Below are 23,278 nucleotides of genomic sequence, written 5' to 3'. Positions count from 1 at the left end.
AGGATAGCAAGGCTTGCAAATTCATTCCTGGAAGCAAGTGTTACTTTGATTCCAAAACCAGGGAAAGACCCAACTCAAAAAAGAGAACTACAGACCAATCTCCCTAATGAACATAGACACAAAAATCCTCAACATGATACTGGTAAACAGAATACAGAGTGTCATCAAGAAGATCATACACCCTGACCAATTCGGATTTATCCCAGGGATGCAAGGATGGTTCAACATATGTAAATCAATAAATGTAATACACTATAAATATATTAACAGAGTCAGGACAAAAACCACACGATCATCTCAATAGATGCAGAAAAGGCATTTGACAAAATCCAATACCCATTCGTGATAAAAATGCTACAGAAAATTGGAATAGAAAGCCTTTATCTCAACCTGATTAAAGCTATCTATGAAAAACCAACAGCCAACATCGTATTAAATGGTCAAAAACTGAAATCTTTCATGCTAAAATCAGGAAGAAGACAAGGATGCCCACTATCACCACTCCTGTTCAATATAGTTCTGGAAAGATTAGCCATAGCAATTAGAAAAGAGAAAGAAATAAAAGGAATAAAGAAAGGAAAGGAAGAAGTGAAACTGTCATTATTTGCTGATGATATGATACTTTATATAGAAGACCCAAAAAACTCAATCAAAAGTCTTCTAGACCTAATTGACAGATTCAGTAGAGTAGCTCGATACAAGGTCAACACTCAAAGAACAATAGACTTCTTATATGCAAATAGCAGACCCATTGGGAGAGAAATTTGGGAAATAACTCCTTTTACAATAGCATCTAAAAAAATGAAATATCTGGGAATCAACCTAACAAAGGAAACAAAAGACCTCTACACTGAAAACTGCAGCAATCTGAAGAAGGAGATTGAGGAAGATATAAGAAAATCAAAAGACATCCCTTGTTCCAGGACAGGAAGAATCAATATAGTGAAAATGGCCATACTTCCAAAACTACTATATAGATTTAATGCAATGCCAATTGAAATTCCAACAATATACTTCACAGAACTAGAGAAAACAATCCAAAAATTCATTTGGAAGCAGAAGAAACCTAGAATAGCAAAAGCAATTCTAGGCAACAGAGACATGCCCGTGGGTATTACAATCCCCAATTTGAAACTATACTACAAAGCTACTGTGATAAAAAGAGCATGGTACTGGCAAAGAAACAGACCCAAAGATTAGTGGAATAGATTAGAAGATGCAGAAACAACTCCAGATGTTCTCGGCCACCTCATCTTTGACAAAGGAACCAACCACCCTCATTGGAGGAAAGATAGTCTATTTAATAAATGGTGTTGGAAAAACTGGATTTCAACCTATCAGAGATTAAAACTAGACTCATACCTATCACCATGCACTAAATTAAGATGAAGTGGATTAAAGATCTAAATATTAAGTCAGAAACACCAAACTTGCTGGAAGATAAGTTAGGTAGAACTCTTGATGACATTGGCATAGGAAAAAACTTTATGAACAAACCTTCAGTAGCACAGGAACTAGCACAAAGAATCAACAACTGCCATCTCATCATATTAAAAAGGTTCTGCACTGCAAGAGAAACTACCAAAAGAGCAAAGAGACAACCTACAATGTGGGAAGAAATATTTAGCAGCTGTAGCTCAGACAAAGGTCTACTATCGAGAATATATAAAGAACTTAAAAAACATCAGACCCCCCAAATTGAAAGACCCAATTCAAAAATGGGCATCCAAAATGAATAGACATTTCTCAGACAAAGAAGTAAAAACAGTAAATAAATATATGAAAAAATGTTCAACATTGCTGGTCATTTGAGAAATGCAGATGAAAACAACACAGATTCCACCTCACCCCACAAAGAATGGCTACTATCAAGAAATCAAACAATAACAAATGCTAGCTGGGGTGTGGAGAGAAAGGAACCTTTCTGCATTGTTGGTGGGAATGTAGATTTGTGCAACCACTGTGGAAATCAGTATGGAGATACATCAAAGAACTAGGACTACAGGTCCCATTTGACCCAGCTATTCCCCTACTGGGAATCTTCCCCAAAGAATTAAAAGAATCATACCACAGTGATATATGTGCACCTATGTTTATAGCGGCACAGTTTGTAATAGCTAAAGCTTGCAAAGAGCCCAAGTGCCCATCGACTGGAAACTGGATAAAGAAGATGTGGGTTTTTTATAAAATGGAGTACTACTCAGCTATAAAGAATGAGAAACTAGAGACATTTATAGCTAAATGGATGCATATTGAGGCCATACTCTTAAGTGAAATAAATAGGACACAAATGTGTAAATACCTAATAGTTTCTCTAGTGTAAGATATTGAAAGTGTAAATAAGGATGAAAATGATTAAAATGCATAATTGATAATTTGAAATAAGAAAAGGTCCAAGGGTTTGGGGATGGTAGGAGGGGAAGGGAAAAGGGAAGAAGGGAAAGGAAAAATTATGAGAAAAAAAAGTGGAATCAAACTCTGTGTAAATAGGGAAGGGTGGAGGGGGTGAAGGGTGCACAGGTAATGGGAGAGAAAATAAGAACTAAGATACATCATGTTCTGGTACAAACTCCCAATGATAAATGTAAATGTATTTTATACCTAAAATGTACCAATCAATATATATAAATTTAAAACAAATTTTAAAAAAGAATCTATATTGCCCAAATTTCCGGACTGTACCAATTCCTGCAGATTCACTGCAATCCATATCAAAATACCAATGACATTCTTTACAAAATTAGAAATATCAATCTTACAATTCATATGGAACCATAAATAACTCAAAAGCTAAAAACAATGCTCAAAAAAGAACAAAGTAAAAGGCATTATACTACTTGACCAAGGTTTCTACAAAGATGTAATAATCAAAACAACTTTGTATTAGCATAAAAGGCACATACCAAAAAAACAGAATACAGAGCCTAGAAATAAATTTATGAATCCTCATGCAACTGAATTTTTAATATAGGTACTGAGAACACACATTGGAGAAAGGACAGTCTTTTCAATGTATGGTACTAGGAAAATTAGGTACCCACACTTGGAAAAATGAAACTATATATCAGCATCTGTCTAGTTATAAAAATCAACTGAAAATGAATTAGAGATGTAAATATGAGATTTGAAGCAATGGAATTACCAGAAGACATAGAAGAAATATTTTAGTATGTTGGAATGGGCAAGGATTTTTTTTAAAAAAGAACTTATTTAGCTCAGTGGTTTCGCCGTCTGCTGCACAAGCGCAAAGACCCAAGTTCGATTGCTGGTACAAAAAAAAAAAAAAAAGAACTCTTAGCTTGGTAAATATAAGAAAAATAGACAGATAGATTCCATCAAACTAAAAAGTTTTTGTATAGCAAAGGAAACAATCAATAGTTAAGAGACAATATACAGAATTATAGAAGATATTTGCAATCTATAGATTTGACAAGTGCTTAATATCAAGAATACATAAGAAATTCCAAAAACTCAATAGTAAAGCTAAAGAAAGGAAAGCAAAATAACACAGAACAAACAAGCCAAAGGAAATAAAACAAGTATGTAGAAGAGACATCTGCACTCCCAAATTTATTGCAGTACTATTAACAATAGCTAAGAAATGGAATTAATCTAAGGATCATCAATTGATGAATGAATAAAGAAAATGTACTTCATATACACAATAGAATATTATTCAACTATTAAAAATGAAACCCTATCATTTGTGACAAAATAGATGAAATGGGAAATCAGTGTATTAAGTGAAATAAGCCAAGCAGAGAAAAGCAAGTAGTTCATGGTGTCTCTCATAGAAAGAATATTTTTTAAAAATTGATCTCTTAGCGGCACATTTGTAATAGCTAAAGCTTGGAAATTGTCCATCAACTGGAGACTGGATAAAGATGTGGATTTTTTTTTATAAAATGGAGTACTATTCAGCCATAAAGAATGAAAAACTAGAGACATTTATAGCGAAATGGATGCACATTGAGGGCATACTCTTGAGTGAAATAAATAGGACACATGTAAATATGGAATCGTTTCTCTGGTGTGAGTAACTAAAAGTGTAAATAAGGATCAAAATGTATAATTGATTTTGTGAAATAGGAAGAAAAGGTGTAAAGGAGTAGGGGAAGTGGGAGGGGTAGGGGAAAGGAAAGAAGGGAAAAGAAAAAATGTGAGAAAAGGAAAAAAAATGGCAACAAAGTGGATGAAGGGAGGGCAGAGTTAATGGGGAAAAAATAAGAACCAAGATACATCATGTACAAGTTCCCAGTGATGAATGTAACTGTATTGTATACCTAAAATACACCAATAAACTTAATGAAAAAAAAAAAAGAAAAGAAAAATTGAGAATAGAATGGTGTTTACCAGAGGCAGGAGACAGTAAAAAGGAAGGGCGCATGGGAAAGACAGATCACTGGGTAAGAAGCTACACTTCAATTGAAGTAGCAAATTCTTTGCGTATTGCAAAGGAGGATGAGTATAGATATTACACACACACACACACACATACACACACGTATGTATGTATGTATGTGTATATATATATATGTAGATATTTCAGAAAGCATAAAGGAAATGAAAAAACTTTGAGTGGGTATATGTGTTTAAACTGAATTATATATTACACAGTGTTTGGAGACTAGGGAGTTTTCTCTTTCACTGATCTTAAAAAATAACTGAATCCATATTTGGAGCTACAAAGTAAAAATGATACTTTTCCTCTTCAAGTTAGTGAACAGTTAATACTTTACCATTACCAACTTCCATTACCAATTTACACACAATTTCTGAATTACAAAGTCAATTCTTCTTCACCTCAGAGGTTGGTTATCCTCCAATGGTAATCTGAGAGCCCCTCCCCACAAGATTCAGACAGAATAAGAGAACAACACTCTTGGCAGAGCAAAATAATTATTTAATTAGTTTAAGCAGCCCTCTGATTTATTAATGCTTAAGTGAGTTTGTAATTCTAAAGGGCACCAAATGGCACAAGGATTTCTAAATGTGAATGTTCACATTAGTTGATAGACTTGCATTTGTTTTTTGTTGTTTTGGGGTTTCCATTTACTTAATTTTTGCAAACACTATATCTTGAATTTTTAGTAATCCCAGCTTTGAAGTTCGAGCTATATCAATTATATACAAACACACTTGGAAGTTGAACTTCACAGAAATCCAGTAGTCTTCAGTAGGCCAAAAACTGTGTTCACAATATCTCCAGAATTATTTAAGGCTTCCTGTAAAGATGCAGTTCCACAGAGCTCTGTTCCCTATTCACATGGGACAGCCTCTGAATTCTACTGCTCCCTGACCTCTGAAGTCCCACAGATTAAGCATGGGAGGACTATGTCTCTGATTTATAGGAAACAGTTTTTTAAGGATATAGCTATTCAGAGTTTTAGAAAGACTATGTCAAGCTTCTGGAAAGTTGTGCACCAACAGTCACTAGCTTTCTCTGTCTAGAGGGTAGGGACAAGGACTTTTCTTGTAGTGAGGGAGTACAGTACGGTGTGTTAGGGTGTAGATTCTGCAGACAAAAGGCATGACTTTGAATTTGTAATTCACTGTTAGTGGCTTTGGAAAACTTGTTGAATCTTTCAGTGTTTCATTTCCTTCACCTGAAAGTGGTATGATGGTAATTCTTATAGCATTATTTTGAAAATTAACTAGCTCTTGGAATAGTGCCAGACATATATTATGTCATGTGTGTGTGTATACACCCACTTGTACTAAATTAATTCACTCTAATTTAGAAACTAGGAGTCATTGAATTGAGCAAAGAGATCTAGTGGTAAATGAATAATCACATACAGACATACATATCTGTTGAATAAATTAAAACATGAAAAAAAAAAAGATCTGAAGAAGGCAGACTAGTGTTAAAGGCAAAAGCATAGAACAACAAAGAAGCCATACAAAAATTACAGTGAAAAATTTGCTCTCAATTGTTTTTTACACTAGTACATGTTTGCAATACATGATGTTTACATTCTTCATGGAGAGTTGGTAAATGTACATAACATCTTTTTTTTATCCTCTTTTCCTATCATCCTACACCTTACCTCCATGTCTTGGACCTTTTTCTTTTTGTAAAAAGTCTACTTACCTATTTCCTCTTATCTTTTACATTGTTTTTATTTATACTTTTAATTTCTCATATAAGAGAATACATGCAATACCTAAGATTTTGTGTCTGATTTACTTCACTTATTAATATGTTCTAAAAGTCCATCCATTTTCCTACAAATGACTCGTTTATCCTTCTTTATTGCAAAGTAGTAATACTTTGTAAATACCACACTTTCTTTATCCATTTATATGTTGATGGACATAGAGGCCACTTACAAGGATCTCCTATTGTAAATTGTGCTGCTGTATATATGGATATGCATGTGTTACTGTAGCATAATGTCTTTAACTTTACTGGGATTATACCTAGAAAGGGTGAGTCTAATGGAATTTCTATTTTTAGTTTTCTGAGGAATCAGCATAGTGTTTTCCATAAGGGTTGTATTAGTTTCCATTCCCACCAACAAAGTAGAAGGGTAGTGTATACCCTACAGTTCAACAGGATTTTTTATTATTTGATTTCTTGTCTTTAGCCATTCTTTCCAGAGTAAGATAAAAATTCAGTGTTATTTCAGTATGCATTTCTCTAATGGCCAGAGGTGGTGTACAAATTTTCATGTATTTATTAGCCATTTGTACTTCTGAGAAGTGTCTATACATTTTGTTTGCTCAATTTTGATTGGGTCTTTTATTTGGGAGGTTTAATTTTTTTAGTGTCTTATATAACCCAGATAGTAATCTTCTGGCCAAAAAAAAAAAAAAAAAAAACAGAAAAAAATATACACTTTCCCATTCTTTAAGTTTTCTCTTCTCTCTGCTGGTTGTGTGTTGTGCAGAAACTCTTTAACAGGATCTCATTTGTTGATTCTTGATGCTGTTTCTTGTGCAATTGAAGTTCTGTTCAGAAAGCCTTTTTATGTGCCTATGTCTTAGATACCTTTACCAATTTTAACTTCCAGCAGATTTCTGTCTCTGTTCTAACATTTAGATCTTTGATCCAATTTAGTTATATTTAGTACATGGTGAGAGATTTGGGTCTAGATTCAATCACATGTATCTGGACAACCATCTTTCCCAGAATCATTTGTTACAGACCCAGTCTTTCCTCCAGTGTATATTTTGGCCCCTTTGTCAAAGATCAGATAGATAATGTGCATGCCATTGTCTCTACCTCCTCCATTCTGTTCAACTGAACCACATGTCAATTTTTATCCCAATAATGTCAATACCATGCTGTTTTTATCACTGTTGCTTTGCAATATAACTTAGGTATAGCATTGTGGATGGCTTCTGCTTTGCTCTTGCTGCTCAGAATTGGTTTTGCTCTTCTGCGTCTCTTCTAGTTTTACATGAATTTTAAGATTGTTTTTTCTAGTTGTTTGAGGAATACTATTTTGATTGGCATTGCATTTAATCTGTATATCAGCTTTGGAATATGACAATTTTGACAATACTGTTTCTGTCTAATCAGGAACTCAGGGTAGCTTTCCATTTTTCTGATGTCCTCTTCAATCTCCTTTTTCAGAGTACTGTAATTTTCATTGTAGATGTCTTTCACTCGTTAATTCCTAAATATTTTATTTTTCTTGATGCTATTAATGTTATAGTTCTCTTAATTTCTTTCTCAGTGAGTTCATTATTGGTGGACAGATACAGTACTGGTCTTTGTGTGTTGATTTTGTCATGCTACATGACTGAATTTGGTTATTAACTATAGGAGTCTTTTGATGGAATTTATTGAGTTTTCTGTGTAAAGGAGCATATTGTCTGTAAACAATGATATTTTTATTTCTTCCTTTCCTGTACATATCCCTTTTATTTCTTTCTCTTGCCTTATTGTTCTGGCTTTAACTGAAATGGTGATAGTGGACATCCTTGTCTTGTCTCTGAATTTAGAAGTAAAGCATTCAGTTTTTCATCATTTAATAGGATGTTGGCAGAGACTTTATCATAAATGGGTTTTATCAGATTTAGATATAGTCCTTCTGTAACTATTTTCTTCATAGTTTTATTTTTTAATCAAGATTGTATGTTGGATTTGTCAAAAGCTTTTTCTGTATCTATTGAGATGTTCCTATGATTTTTGTCTTTGCTTTCTTTATGTGATATATTATGTTAATTAATTTGTGTTTGTTGACTCATTCTTGTATTCTTGATTTGAAGCTTAGTTTATCACAATGTATGATGTCTTTGGTAATTTGTTCCATTCTGTTGGCCAGTATCTTGCTAAGGATTTTTGCATGCATGTTCATAATAGAGATTGGACTCTAGTTCTCTTTTTTCATTGGGTCTTTGTCTCATGTTGAAATTAGAGTAAGGTTAGCTTTCAGAAATGACTTTGAGAACATTCCTTCCCTTGTACCTTCATCAAAGAGTTTGAGGAGTATGGGCATTAGACTTTTACAGAAATCAGTAGTGACTCCAGGGAATGCTGGGGTTCTCTAATCTTATAGAGTTTTTTTTTTACTATGTCTTTAATTTCATTGCCTATTATTGGATTAATTAGGGTTCTTATATCTTCTTAGTTCAGTTTTGATAATTCATATGTATCTAGGAATAGATATATATTTCTTCTGAATTCTTCAAAATACTGAAGTACAGTTTTTCAAAGTAGTTTCTTACTAATAATCTTTTGATTTCAAGCCATTGTTGTTGTGATTTAGCCCTTTTCATTTGTAATTGCACTGACTTGGATTTTTTCTTTCCTTTTATTTTGGAAGACTAGACAGGGGTCTGTCTATTTTATTTATTCTTTCAAAGAACCAATTCTTTGATTTATTGATTTTTGTATTTGCATTTAGTCTCAGTTTCATTAATTTCTGCTCTGATATTTATAATTTCCTTTCTTTTATTACCTTTGGTTTTGGCTTGTTCTTTTTTTTAGTTTAACTTACATTTTCTGATGTGGGCATTCACAGATATTATTTTTTGAGGACTGCTTTTACCGTGTCCCATAGGTTCTGGTATGTTGTGCTGGCATTATTATTTGATTCTAGGAAATGTCTTGTTCCTTCCTTGATTTTTTTTTTTTGGTGAACTATTGATTATGCAAGAGTGCATTGTTTATTTTCTATGTGTTTGCATAATTTTTGTGATCTCTGTTGCCATTGATTTCTAATTTCATTGTACTATGATCTGATAATATGCATTGGATAATTTTGATTGCATTTTACATTTACTTAAGCATGTTTTGTGGACTAGTATGTGGTCTATTTTAGAAAAGAAAACACATGTGTTTCTGAGGAGAGGGTGCTTTCTGTCAAATGGAACATTCTGCAGATAACTTATTAAGTCCATTTGTTCAAAGGTTTGGTTCAACTCTGATATTTCTTTGTTGATTTTTTGTTTAGGTGATATGCCTTCTTGTGATGGGGGGTGTTGAGTGCCCCTTTGCTACAACTGTGTTGATGTTTATCTGATATTTTTAAATCCAGTAGTGTTTATGAATGTGTGTGCACTGGTGTTTGATGTATTTATGTTTACAATTGTTCTCTCTTGCTCTTGAATTGTTCTCTTAATCAGTGTGAATTTCTTTGACTGTTCTGATCAGTTTTGTCTTGATCCACACTGTCTGAGGTTAAGGTTGCTACTCCTGCTTGTTTTTAGGTTATAATTGTATGGAATATTGTTTTTTAATCCATTGATTTTTAGTCTATGAATTTCATATTTGATTAAATGTGTTTCTTGCATACAATATCACATTGTTTTGTTTCTTGATCAGATATGCCAATTTGTGTCTGTTGTCTAGAGAATTGAGACCTTTCACATTGAGGATTAATACTGAAAGGAATTGACTTATTCTTGTCATTGAATTATTTTTCTATTCCTGTTTCCCTTTTTTTCCTGCTTCTTAATTGCACTCTCTGCCTGGTGTATTCATTCTATTAGACAGTTTGGCATTTTGGCCTTCATTGTCTCTTTCTAAGATATCCTTGAGAATTTTTGGTAGTGCTGATTTGGTGGTCATAAATTTCTTAAGGTGTGCTTTGTCATAGAAAGGTCTTATTTCTGCATTAATTTTAAAAGATAGTTTTTCAGGGTGTATCACTTTGGATTGGAAGTAACTTTCTTTTAGGGTTTGAAACACTTTCCTCCAAACCCTCTTGGAATTTGTGTGTGTGTGTGTGTGTGTGTGTGTGTGTGTGTGTTAAGAAATCTTCTCTAATTTTAATGAGTTTACCTTTATAAGTGACTTGTTGCTTTTTCTAACAGCTTTTTTTCTTGTGTTGGACATCTGGAATTTTGACTATGGTGTGTCATGGAGAAGTTCATTTCTGACTGTGACTATTTGGGGTTCTGTATGTCTCACTTATCTGAATGTTAAATACTTTCAGCATATTTGGAAAGTTTCCTGCTATTATTTTTATAAACATGCTTTATGCCATTTATGCTGTCTTCTGATTTATTGTTAATTCTAGTTCACCTTAGTCTGTTTGCATCATCTAGTAGAGATTGGGTTCATTTTTCATGTTCTTTTGCAGTTTTAAAAGTATCTCTCAGTAACTGGTCATCAATGCCAGCCTGATTTTCTGTTTCTGATAACTTCTCTTTACATTGGTAACTTCTACTGTCCATATGTTCACTACAATTTTTAATGTCCTAGATTTCTGTTTGGTACATTTTTATGAACTCTAATTCTCAGCTAAACTAGTCATTAATATTTTTATATCACTTTATTTAGCTCATCTAGCTTTTCATTACTGTCTTCTTTGAATGTGTTGATTATTTTGTTTATTAAGTCTATTACAGTAGACCTTTGACTTAGGAACTCAACTCGTTAGTTAGGTCTGGTTGTAACTCAAATTGGTTAATTTTAAGGCTCCTCTACACAGCCTTCAAAGTGTCTCTCCTATATACTGATAGATCTCAGTGTCCTTAGAGAGACATTGGTCCAGGATTTTCTCAGTTAACCCCACACTGGAAAGGGTGTTGTAATGTTCCTTCCAGAACCTTTTAAGGGTTAAATTAAATCTGTGTCTGAGACTATCTGCAGCACAATCAGCTAGCATTCAGGTTGTATCTCAAAATTCTGTTTGTAAATTAAAACTAACATTCCAGTATATAATCCAAGTTTTTTGTATGTTAGGCTGATTGTAACTTGAGTGTCCACTATATCTTTTTAGCTATATCTTCTTTGAGCTTGCCAAGAATCGTACTGATTATTTTTTATTTCCTCTTATATCATCTTGAATAGTTCAGCTGTTGGGGATTTTATTTTCTCCACACTGATGCTTTATGGCTTAGCTTTTGGGAAGTTAGGAGTTTTGGGGGCATTTTGTTGCCTTGCTTTCTCAAGTTTCTATTTTTTGTGTCCTGAGGTTAATGGATTGATTATAGTAGAAAAACTTTGTTGTTAAGCATGGAGACCTCTTCATTTAGTGTCTACCTTTCAGTAATTCAATATAGACATGGGTAACTAACTATAAACGTTCCTAACTATAGCCTCTCTTCCAAGATCCAACCATCTCCACTAATTTGGGAAGGGAGAATGCGGTATACTTGGCCTAGACCCAGTTCTCTGGGAATGGACTGCAGTATTATTTATGACACAAAGGCAATCTGGATATTGGGATACAGAGAAAAGCAATTAATAGTAACAAGTATCCCACCCCCCCAAAAAAAATCAGCAACAATAATAGAGTCAAAGACAAAGAGGATATTGACATATAATTAGAATCAATAATGTATCACACTTAACTATAGATAAGAAATCTGTAGTTATAGTTTAAACACTAAGACAAAATATTGACATATAGTAACTATCTACCAAATGCAACAACTACACCTCCTCTAATGATAAAAAGAGTTTAAAAGAAATAGCTTAGAATTAACCATGTAAAATTAATAAAGAATAATTGTTATACAAAGAAAAATAGAAAGGATGGGAATAGGAGAATGACAAAGTAAAATTTGAAAAATCAAGAATGGAAGATGAGGAGGAGGACAAAAAAATGAGATAAAGGATCATATTAAGAAGCAAAAAGGAATTAATGAAGTAGATAAAGGTATCAGAAAAGAATAAACTAAAAAGAAGAAAAAAGAAAATACAGTGAGCAAAATAAAGAAAAAATAAGAAGAAAAGGAACAAAAATAAAAGGAAAAAATACCCAAGCCCTACTAAATGAAGAAGAGAAAAATAAGTTAAAAAAAAATTCCTTTGTATTTTTGAATGAGTGGTTTCTTTGCAGGATCTGTGGACTTGGTTTTCTCTGCCTAGCAACTGATGGATTTCTCTGCCTAGATTTATGGCCTGAGGGATTGTGAAGTGCCACCCGTACTTCAGAGAACCATCTGTCCATACACCCCAGGTTGTGGCAACCTTCCAAGTTGAAGACTGTCTTTCCCGAGGGTGGTAAATCGGGAAAGCAATCAGACCACTGGTCTCTGTGCTGGATGTAGGAAGAAGAGTGGGAATGCAAGCAAACCAGCACTTTGAGATCCAGACTCTTTTGAAAGCCACACATACTGGACCTGGCTTCTCACCATGAAGGGCAGAGCTCTGTGTCCATCTGACTTGAACTTACATATTTCAGGAGGTAAATGTCTAGACTGCATCTCTTCCACAAATGTGTCTCATGGCTGTCTCTGCCACTGAGGTAGAATAAGACTGGAATGATGTTGTTCAGTAGTTGTTCTGTGGCTCCATCTTAATTAAAAAAAACTACTTTCCAAAATGACTTCTGATTAGGGCTGAGGATTTAGCTCAGTGGTTCTGTCACTTGCCATGCAAGCACAAGGACCCGAGTTCGATCCCTGGTACCAAAAAAAAAAAAAAAAGACTTCTGATTAAACCCTATCAAATATGATGGGTGCTGCATTGCATTTTTTCTTGAACTTCAGGCGGCCATGCAGAAGTCACATTTGGAGTAAAACTCCATTTTATTTTTGTAGTTTAAAATAGCCATGAGCTTTTCTTGATGGTAGCACTGGTGGCCAGTTGGCTAATTATCCCTGGAGTTGCTAAATCTCTGAACTTACTTTCTGTCCTTGGACATTGGTCTCATCCATGATCAGGTCAGTTAGTAGGTCAACTGAGAAATGTTATTTAAAACTGTCCCTTTCTGATCATTCATTGTCCTGGGACAATGGGAGTCAGTGCTTGCCACTGTTTTCAGTATAAGAAATGTATAGAAAAAGCCACATTTACTTCCTTTCAAGCTTGGAGATATAAGTCAGATTACTTCTTCAGTTCACTTAAAACTTAATGAAAAAGAAGATTGGAAAAGAATAGAGCTATGTAGTCTTTTTACTTGTTTATGAGCAATCCCAACTCTTTATTCCCCTCAACACCTCATCAAGATTTGAAATTATTTCCCTGAAAAATCATCATTGATCTTTATTAATCTTTACTAGATTATCATATCTACATTCCCTTTTTAAAAGTAAAACACTTGGTTTGAAAAATTGATAAGCAGTTAATGTAATCAAAAGTGAAATAAATATTCTTCTGATTATTAATGCCATATTTTTTCACTGAATTGTTTTGATTCAGGCCCTTTGATTTTACTTCTATGTAATCCATATGGATTCCTATTATTACTTACAAACTTTAATCAAATAAATAAGACAAAAATATTAAAGAACCATTTCCTCTCATCATATCTACCTTGAAGATATCATTGACCTTAACAAGTTATGCACAAAAAGAAAAGGGATTTTGAAATTACTCTTAATGTCCTTGGTTCATTGTATTTAATAAATGCCTTTTAAAATACTGGGTAAAATCTGTCTGTTACATTTTATCTTGGTAAAAAAATAAAAATATCAGCAAAGTGCTAATTACATGAAATTAAATCACTATATGTCGATATTTAAACTCAATGTCTTTTGTAGCAATTGATTCATTTTAGTCTCAATGGCAATATATAATTTCTTGCTAAAGAATTTTTCAGCATTATATCTGAAAGCACAATATGAATGATTTTGAAGTCTAAAATTTTATGCAAACTCATAATTTCTTGTAATTTGCAACTTCTCATTTTCAAGACTGACTGGAAAATGAAAGACTAAAGTAAAATGTGCTACTGTGAACTGATTATGTTTCTTTTCAATGCCTTGGATGGGAAAAAAAGAAGGTGGAATAGAGGGAATGAAGGAAGGGAAGAATAGAGAGATGGACAGATACAAAAATAAATTAAGGATAAATGGACAAAATGAGGGAAGAAAGAAGAGATGTAGAGGGCAGAGAAATGGAGAGAAGAAGAAAGAAGGAAGACAAGAAAAAAGAAATTGTAGATGGTTTACAACAGGCAGTGGGAAGAGTCAAAAAAAGAAGGAAATGAGAGCAAGACATTTTTTTTAAAAATAACACCTCTGTAATAAAAAATAGCACCTCTGTATAAAGTTGATTCTGTTTTGGAACTTTAATAACACTCTACATTCTTTTTTTGCTTAAACAACCTGTCTTACTAAAATATACTTTCTTTATACCTGAGATTTCTACCTAAATTGTACAATATGCAAGATAAAACAACAAAAAAATGTGCTTCTTGTTATGTACTTCAGTGTTATGGCCGGGGATTTGAACAAATTAAAGAGTAAATGTGCTGTGGGGCATTGATTCTCAATCATGGCAAGTTTGTTTTCTGTCCAAACTCTCCAGCTCCCCTCATTTTTCCAACTCCTCCATGAAGGGAATGTCCTCTCCAGGGACATTTGGCAATTTCTATAGATATTTTATTATAATGACTGAGAAGGTGATACTATCATCTAGTAGGTAAAGGACAGGTTTGCGTGAAACTTCTTACAACACTTAGCACTGTCCTCCACAATGCAGAATTATCTAGGCCAAAACATTAATGGTGTCACTGTTGAGAAACCCTGATCTAGAAAAAAACATTTTTTCTGGTACCCTTACAGTGTGTCATAAGCTATAAGGAAAATATTCTGTACCAGGCACAATCACTAGGCAGATTTGAAGAAAAACTAAATTAGAAGAAAATGTGGGTGGTAGTTATGCACATAGAATGATGGATATTGAAGTCATTTTACTATGTTTTGAACTCCCTAATTTTTTAATGAATAACTGAAAATTTATTTAATTTGAAAAACACTCAGTTTCCCCAATTTAAAATGGGCATATAGCATTTAAATCATATATTTATTTAGACCATAATGATTAGATAATAGAAATTCAGAGTAAATACCAAATAGTTTCTCTAGTATGAGAAACTGAAAGTGTAAATAAGAATTAAAACAATTAAAATGAAAAATTGATAATTTGAAATAGGAAGAAAAGGTCAAAAGGGGTAGGGGAAGTGGGAGGGGAAGGGGAAAGGAAAGCAGGGAAGGAAAAATTATGAAAAAAGAAAAAAATGGAAACAAAATCTATGTAAATAGGGAAGGGTGGAGGGGGTGAAGGGTGCAGAGGTAATGGGGAAAAAATAAGAACCAAGATACATCATGTACAGGTGCAAGCACCCAATGATAAATGTAAACGTATTGTATACCTAAAATGTACCAATAAAAGAATTGAAGCAAAAAAATAATACATATATATAAATAAATTCAGAGCCTAGAATGTGTGTAGTTGATAAATACTTGTAAGTCTTATTTTTTCATTATAAATATGAAAGCATAAACCTAAACTCACATTGAGTACTTTCCAGACTATCTACTTCATTCTTACAAGTTAGATAAAATTGATATAATTTATATTTCAGCTTATGAAAGAAAATTTAAGTAATTTTAAAAATCATAATCAGAGGAACTACCATAATCTCCTTTTTTAATTCTTCACATAATTATAAACTTCTAGTATTAAACCAAGACATGGTTATCTTTATTAAAAATTCCTTAGCTTGGCCCAGGTTTAAAAAAAAAAGTATGGCTAAGCATCAAAGTGCCTATTTATCATCAGACTGAACAACTGACTATAGTAATGCCATCATATATACCTATATTATATATAGCCATACCTCATAAAAACAAAAAAGAACTGGCAGAGATTGTGCTTGTGCATGGCTGTGCACATGCACGTGTGTGTGTGTGTGTGTGTGTTGCATCAGTTGTTACATAAAACATGGAAATAATTAGTAACAGTTCTGAAGAAGTTAAAACAAAACATTTTGAAATTAATGAATTTTATTATTTTATTATTATTTTCACCAAAGCAGCATTATGGGTATGATTTATTTCATATTACAAATTCTGAAACATACTCAAAGTTAATTCAGATAGTCTCAAAGAGGAATATTATGATCCACTTTTTTGACCCTTTGTATTACTATGAATCATAGTACCTTTTCATGAAATGTGAGTAAAGACACCTGTTAATCAGAGCTCACTCACTCAATACTAGTGCACTAGTGAATGTTGAAACATACTGGATGATTTAGCAGAAAAGGTCCACAATTATTTGCAAGAATTATTCTATAACCACATGTAATGTCACTCTGGAAATTCTTTAGTAGTAGACTATATTTTTTATTAGAATGAGACTTCTAGATAAAGACAAGATATTATGGTAAGAATTTTAACAATCAAATCAGGGAGTGGCCACATTCTATCATTAGAATTTGTTTAAAAACAGACCATGAAAAGATGCTGAAAAATCTATAAGTCTCTTTATCTCCACTTCCTTTTATATCCCTATCTATATCTGTATAGTATGATCTACAGGGTAGGATGTAAATGTAAGAAACAATTAGTTCACTAAGGAAGGTGAAAGAGAATAATGGCCTTCTATAGTCAATATTTTTTAATTTGAAAAATAACTTGATTTTGAAAAAGAAAGTGGACTAATGTCTGTTTTTCACACATAAATGAATTTACTCTTCTGCTGTGAGAAAGAGAGGAATGTGAAACAATATTCTAAGAGTTTTTAGTGGTTTTATTTCAAGAAATGAGAACTATCATTTCTTCCCCAAGTGTGAGTTTTAATAAATAGATAATTTTGAGGTAAAATAAACAGACCAAATGATAAAGAATCTGTGATTAATCTAGACTTTGTACTATGAATATCTTTTGAACAGGTTTTAAAGAAGTACATGTTTTGTGATTGGGACTATCATGAAAAATTATCAAAAGATTGAAATACAAAAGGTAATCTAAGAACAGTGAATGTGTCAAACTATAGCACTGCATAGTATTGGGAAGATTGGAGTAGATATAACTAGTAAAGTAGGAAGAACAATGATATGTACAGATGCTGAGAATATGCAATTGTCATCTGTGTTCTCATGCTTTTGATTCTTTAATGAGTATCATTAAGTGTGTATTGCAAGTATTAGAACTAAAATGCCCAATAAAAAGCAGATGATATCTTTACTATTAGAGTCCTCTTTGCAAGGAGCCCTGGGTCTCTAGGTTAATGAGTATAATCTTCTGGGGTCCTCAATCAAAATCAGTCAGGTCAAGTCATTTTCTGTCTCTGAGCCCTTCTTTAACTGAAGAAAGAATCCAATTGACCCAAGTTAGGTTTTCCACTTAGTGTATGGACAGGAAAAAATGGAAATACATAAAGGTAGCAATGAAAAGCTGAAATGCTAACCAAAAGAAGACAGAGGCCAAAATGGCTCATACAAGTAGCAGATTTCCACCTTTATGCATGTATTGAAAGAGTATGGAAGAAAAATTTAATCACTGTGCCTGTTAATGCTGATATGCCACTTGAAAAAGAAATATCTAATAGATTATTACAATGTGATCCTGGGTGTGACTTAGTGGGTCATAGAGACATGGCCTTGGGTGCTATATGTGGTTCTTTCCCCATTTCCCAATGCTCCTGTTTTCTGCTTCTAACTGCCATGAACTAAGCAGCTTTACTCCACCACACACTTCTGCCATGATGTCCCTGCCTTGGAGGCAGCTGAATAGGTGCTGAATAGTCACTAAATCCACCCAAATCCGGAACCAAATTAAACCTTTCCTCTTTTGAGTTATGAGTTTTGAGTACTGTGTCCAGTAACAGGCCAGCTGATTAATACAGAAAATTGGCACCTAAAATGGAGTTATTGCTGTCATTGTACCTCACTTTGTGGCTTAGAATCTTTTGGAACTGGTTTATGTGAGGACATTGGAAAGGTGTGAAGAAGTGGGCTAGAGGAGGGCCAGAATTCAGTGAACAGAGTATGATGGGTGATTTTAGTCAACTCCAGGATCATGATAGCAATGCAGACAATAAAGGCCAGGCTGTCAAAGTTTGGTTTGGGAACAAGGATACCATTAGTGATCGGGCTAGAGCACACATGTATTGTACTCTTGCAGAAAATTGTTATATTTTGCCCATGTCATGAGACTTTTCAGGAGTCTGAAATTAAGGCCAGTGGACAAATTAGTCTGGTAAACAAAATTTAATGACAGCCCAATATTCAGACTGTGTCATGGATACTGCTGGATGATTTTAGTCAGGTTTATACTTAGAATCAGGAGCAAAAGCAAAGAGAAAAATTTGAAAGTTTAAATTTTGGCCCTGAATGTACCAAGAGTAATCCTGGGTTCAAAGGAGGTGTGACTGCTACAGATAATACGAACAAATACTTTATACTGGAACAAGAAGAAAGATGTCTTGAGGGCATCTCAAGATTCAACAAGAACTCATTCATAGCAGGCTTAAGAGTGCAACAGTACCAAAATTTCATTGAGTAGAGAGTGCCAGGTTCCCTTATTCTTTTTTTTTTTTTTTGGATCAAACTCAGGACCTTGCGCTTGCGAGGCAGGCCCTGAACCACTGAGCTAAATCCCCGGCCCCGGTTCCCTTATTCTAAAAGGGCCTTCTACATAGTTGGTTCCCTAAAATTTATTTTACCATATTCAGCTACGCATGCCCTCAGAGGCTGCTACCATCATGGGGAAATATTTCCTAGGGAAAATAGGTAATTCTTCTGCTGATAGTGGACCTTGATGTCACCCATAGGATGCTGGTTTTATTGGCATGCATACTGTAATAGCTGTGGAATCAGGAGGGCTTCCATTCATATTTCAGAGGAAAGCCTGGGAGGTCACACAATGAGTATCTAAGAGGACAATGCATGATGTTATAGGAATAAAGCCAAAGTTTCCGTGGTGATCCTAGGAAGTTGAAGATGCCTGAAATGTGTAAATTAGGAAAGGAAAGCTATACTCCATGAGTGGATCCAACCCAAAATAGAAAGGTCTTATAGACTGCAACTGGTAAGGCCATAAGGATGTGGCTAACCCACTTTGGAACTTACATTTTGCTACTATGTGCTCTGGATGCTGGATATGGAGTTGTGTCCCTGCTGGGTTTTGGTATTGCTTTGCTATTGTGTTGGTATTGCTTTTTTTCTATTCCCAGTTCCTCCTTTTTGGAATGGGAATGTTAATCCTAAATTATTGTACATTGGATTTATATAAGTGTTAAAAATTTGTATTACGTTCATAGCTAAGTAGTTGCATTAAGTCTTACCCTGTTTACCTAAAAGTAAGACCTACAAAACAAGTTCTAGCATGATTTTAAAAAAGACATCACCTGAGAATGAGCCCTATTACATCTTTAGGAGCAAAATTTAAAACATGTTGGAACTGTTGAGACTCTGAAGAAGGGATTATTGCATTTATGACTATAAATTAGTTAAATTGTGTTGTGTGGAATTATGGACTTACAGTAGTCTTTAGACATTAAGTATGGTTTAAGGAGATATGTTTGGTTGTGATGTTGCCTAGTAATGCATTGTGATTTTTAGTACTAATATAGCAACTTCATTGGATTAAGAAATGACTAGCAGATTAGTAAAGCAAACTTTTGGATTTGTCTCACTGGGTCATGGAACTTTGGCTTTGGGTACTATATAAACCTCTGCCCTATTCCTCTCTCGTGCTGTTCTTCTATTCTGCTCCTTAGCAGCAATTAAATATGGAAGCTTGCTCTGCCACACACTTCCACATTTAGGTTCCTGCTTTGGAGCCAGCTGCCTTTGGACCAAACCAAACTGTGAGCTAAACTGAACCTTTCTTCCTTTAAGTTGTGTCTATCTATCAGGTATTTTGTCCAGAAATGATGAAGCTGACTTTGATGTGGAAACTCGTACTAAGCAACAGTATTTATAAAACTGCTGTATTATAGCACGATGAGAACTTCTGGCCTACTTTTCATTATTGAAGTGTAGGAATACTGACCACCACCTATGTGACCACTGGTTTCTCTTTTTCTCACCTGTAGAATTGTTTTTGTCTGTGCTTGGGTTGGTTATCTTCTCCTTACTGAACATAAAGACAGCTTTCTTCTGCAGCCAGGGACAATAGATTTAAGAATTAATTGTAGTTAGTTGCTTTGCATGTCATACAGTGTATATTAAAAGAAAAACTATTGGTCATAATAAGAATAAAAGCAGAGGCAGAAATGAGCAAACTCACCACTGTTGCCAAGAGATGTAGGAATCCCTGTCAATAAAATGAATTTTAAAGACTAAATATTTGTGTCCTTAGTGTTCATATGTTCAAGTTCTAATCCCCAATGTAAAAGTCTTATGAGGTGATGTTTTACAGTGGTGATTAGGTCAGAAGGTCAAGACTTTGTGAATGGGATTAGTGCCTTTACAAAAGAGACTTCAGAAACTCTCTCACCTGTCTTTGGTCATTGAGAATACAAGAAGTTAATAGTACCCAACTTGGAGGAGGACCCTCACAAGAACCAGACCTTGTAGGCATCCTGATCTCACACTTCTAGTTTCCAGAACTATAGGAAATAAATCTGTTCCTTTTGTAGACTATTCAGTCAATGGAACCTTGTTATAGCAACTCAAATGAACTAAAACAGGGTGAATAGAAGCTTTAAAACTGGATGATGAATGATCATTGACTTTTCTGAATGAATGCAGGACCCTGCTGAGATGGACAGAGAAATTCTGTCCATCTCACAACTACGGAGACAACATGAGAATATTTCAGTTTCTTCAAATATTTCATATTTCTTTTCTAATGGAAAACAATTTTTCATTGTAAAATATTAAAGAATTTTCAGGGAGGAAAACAGAAAGTTTTAGATGTCTATGTCCTTCTTTATAGTATTTCCATTACACTTACTACCTCCTTATCACCCCAAAACTCACATATATTTTTTTTTCTCTATCATCTGGCCATCCAGAACCTCATTCAATTCTTCAAATCTTCATATTCTCACAGATGCCTTTGTCATTACACAGTTGTTTGGGGGGTTTTTTGCCTGAAAAAACTCATCGTATCTTCTGCCTATTTGTCCATCCTCATTCCTAATCTTGAATGCCCATTCCTGCTGCAATTAGCCAAGGTAGACACCCTACAGTTTAGTTCAAAAACTTTCACTCTTTTTGTCTTTGGACATATCAAGAATCAAGCGCTGTGTAGTTCTATCAATTTCAGTATATTTCCCCAGATTGCCTCTCTCCTGGATTTCATTTCTTGAAAAGAAGGAACCACAAGGTTATGTCTAGCCTGGGCAACTTACTGACATACAGAGACAATGTCTCAAAAAATAAATTAAAAATTACACAGGATGTATCTCAGAGTGAAGGTCTTGCATTTGATCCCCAGTATAAGTGAGAGACAGAAAGATAGAAAGACACAGAGATAGAGAGGGAGAGAGAGGGAGAGAGAGGGAGAGAGAGGGGGAGAGAGGGGGAGGGGGGGAGGGGGGAGAGAAACTAAATATTTTTAACAATTTTTGGAGAAAATATACAAACTAAAGCAAGGTAGAAGAAAAAAGACATATGAGTAACTTTACTGCAAGTATATGATACATTTTTCAGAAATTTTGTTTGGAATTGTGTTATTCATATGGATTTGATTATGAAGAGAAATCCTATGAAAGCTAGAATTGCAATGATCATCTTAATAGACAACTTTTCCAAATAACTGTTTTTCTTGACTAATTAGAGAAGACTGAGAAGTGTCATGACACCTTTGTGAAGGTGTTGCTTACTGGGATATGCATTCTCATTTTAATCCTAGAAATGATGCTGTGTATCACATAGTTATAAGGATGATATCACATTAAAGTTGTCAGATTACAGCTGAAAAATAAATTTGGATCCAATTGGGAGATCTAGTCTTTCCTAGATAGAAGTTGACAACAGTTGGTGAAATAAATGTATTCTTCCCAGTGATGGTGACTTTAAATCAGTATGGGAGGAATAAAACTTCTGAGAATTATTTTGCCACCGTGTTTTCGAGAACAAGTAGTACAGAGATAAAGTCCTTTTTTTCTAATTATTATGATGAAAACAATCAACCCAAATATTATTTTCAAATTAGCTTCCAGTAATTTTGCTCCAATCCACTGTCTTGAGTAAACATTTTTATATTTGTATCTCATGATTAAAATTAAGCCTAGCTATAGCCTTCTGTTTACATATCTTCCTTCCATTCTTGAAGAGTTAAAGTATAAATTGATGCCTTCATCTCAATTGAAATGCCAAGGAAATGCTTGAGAGTTGGGCCTGATTACAATAGAGTGAAGATTATTTTTTCCCACCTATACCTCTGTCATTACAATCGTCTTACACTTATAGTCAAACTGGAGTGTTTCTCTGATGACTCAGAGCCTTTCAGCCTGAGGATAACAAAATGCTGGCTGTGAAGATGTATAAATCCTAAGCTGAGAGAAAATTTAAAACATTTTTTATGCTATTTGCTTTCTTCTAATGAAAATAGAGAAAAAACAGGAAAATGAATCTGCAATTTAACCAGTGTGCTAAACATCTCTTTAGACATCCCAGTAATTGACATAGCATGAGGCATAGTTCAAGTATTACACAAAGAGGCTCACTGGTGGCTGAGTTTCTTTGGATAAGAGTTATGTAGCTCAGCATATTCACCCTCTTTGTACCAATTTTGTCTGTAGTATTGAAGCAAGCTTTCCAGTATGTTTTCCAATAAGTTTTCCAATAAGTTTTCTAAGCCTTCTCATTTCCTTTTATGATGTTTAATAATTTATAGACTGAGAACTCCATTCCTACCAACTTAGAATTTATCTTTTTTCAAGAATTATGCACCCAGATTATTTTAGTTGATAAGAACGTTAACTGTTTTGTAGACTAGGCATAGATTTTTATAGTAGTTTTTTTCAATCGATTGCTTCTGGATGTTTAACACAATCAATTAGCCTTGACCACAACAAAGTCAAAATCTATAATAATTTCCAAATTGAATTTTCAGAGACAGAGAGAGAGGAAGGGAGGGAGAAAGGGGCAGGAAGAGAGAGTTTATTGGAGAATACATGTGGAAATAATTTAGTTTACACACCAATACATCCACCCATATTTCCTATGCTAATCAAACACTG

The sequence above is a fragment of the Heterocephalus glaber genome, unplaced genomic scaffold (assembly GCF_053883595.1).
Source record: "Heterocephalus glaber isolate CG9 unplaced genomic scaffold, H.glaber_assembly_v1.0 deba00001509, whole genome shotgun sequence".
NCBI classification, from domain to species: Eukaryota; Metazoa; Chordata; class Mammalia; order Rodentia; family Bathyergidae; genus Heterocephalus; species Heterocephalus glaber.
The sequence above is the reverse complement of the archived record's forward strand: the minus strand, read 5'-3'. Positions refer to the sequence as shown.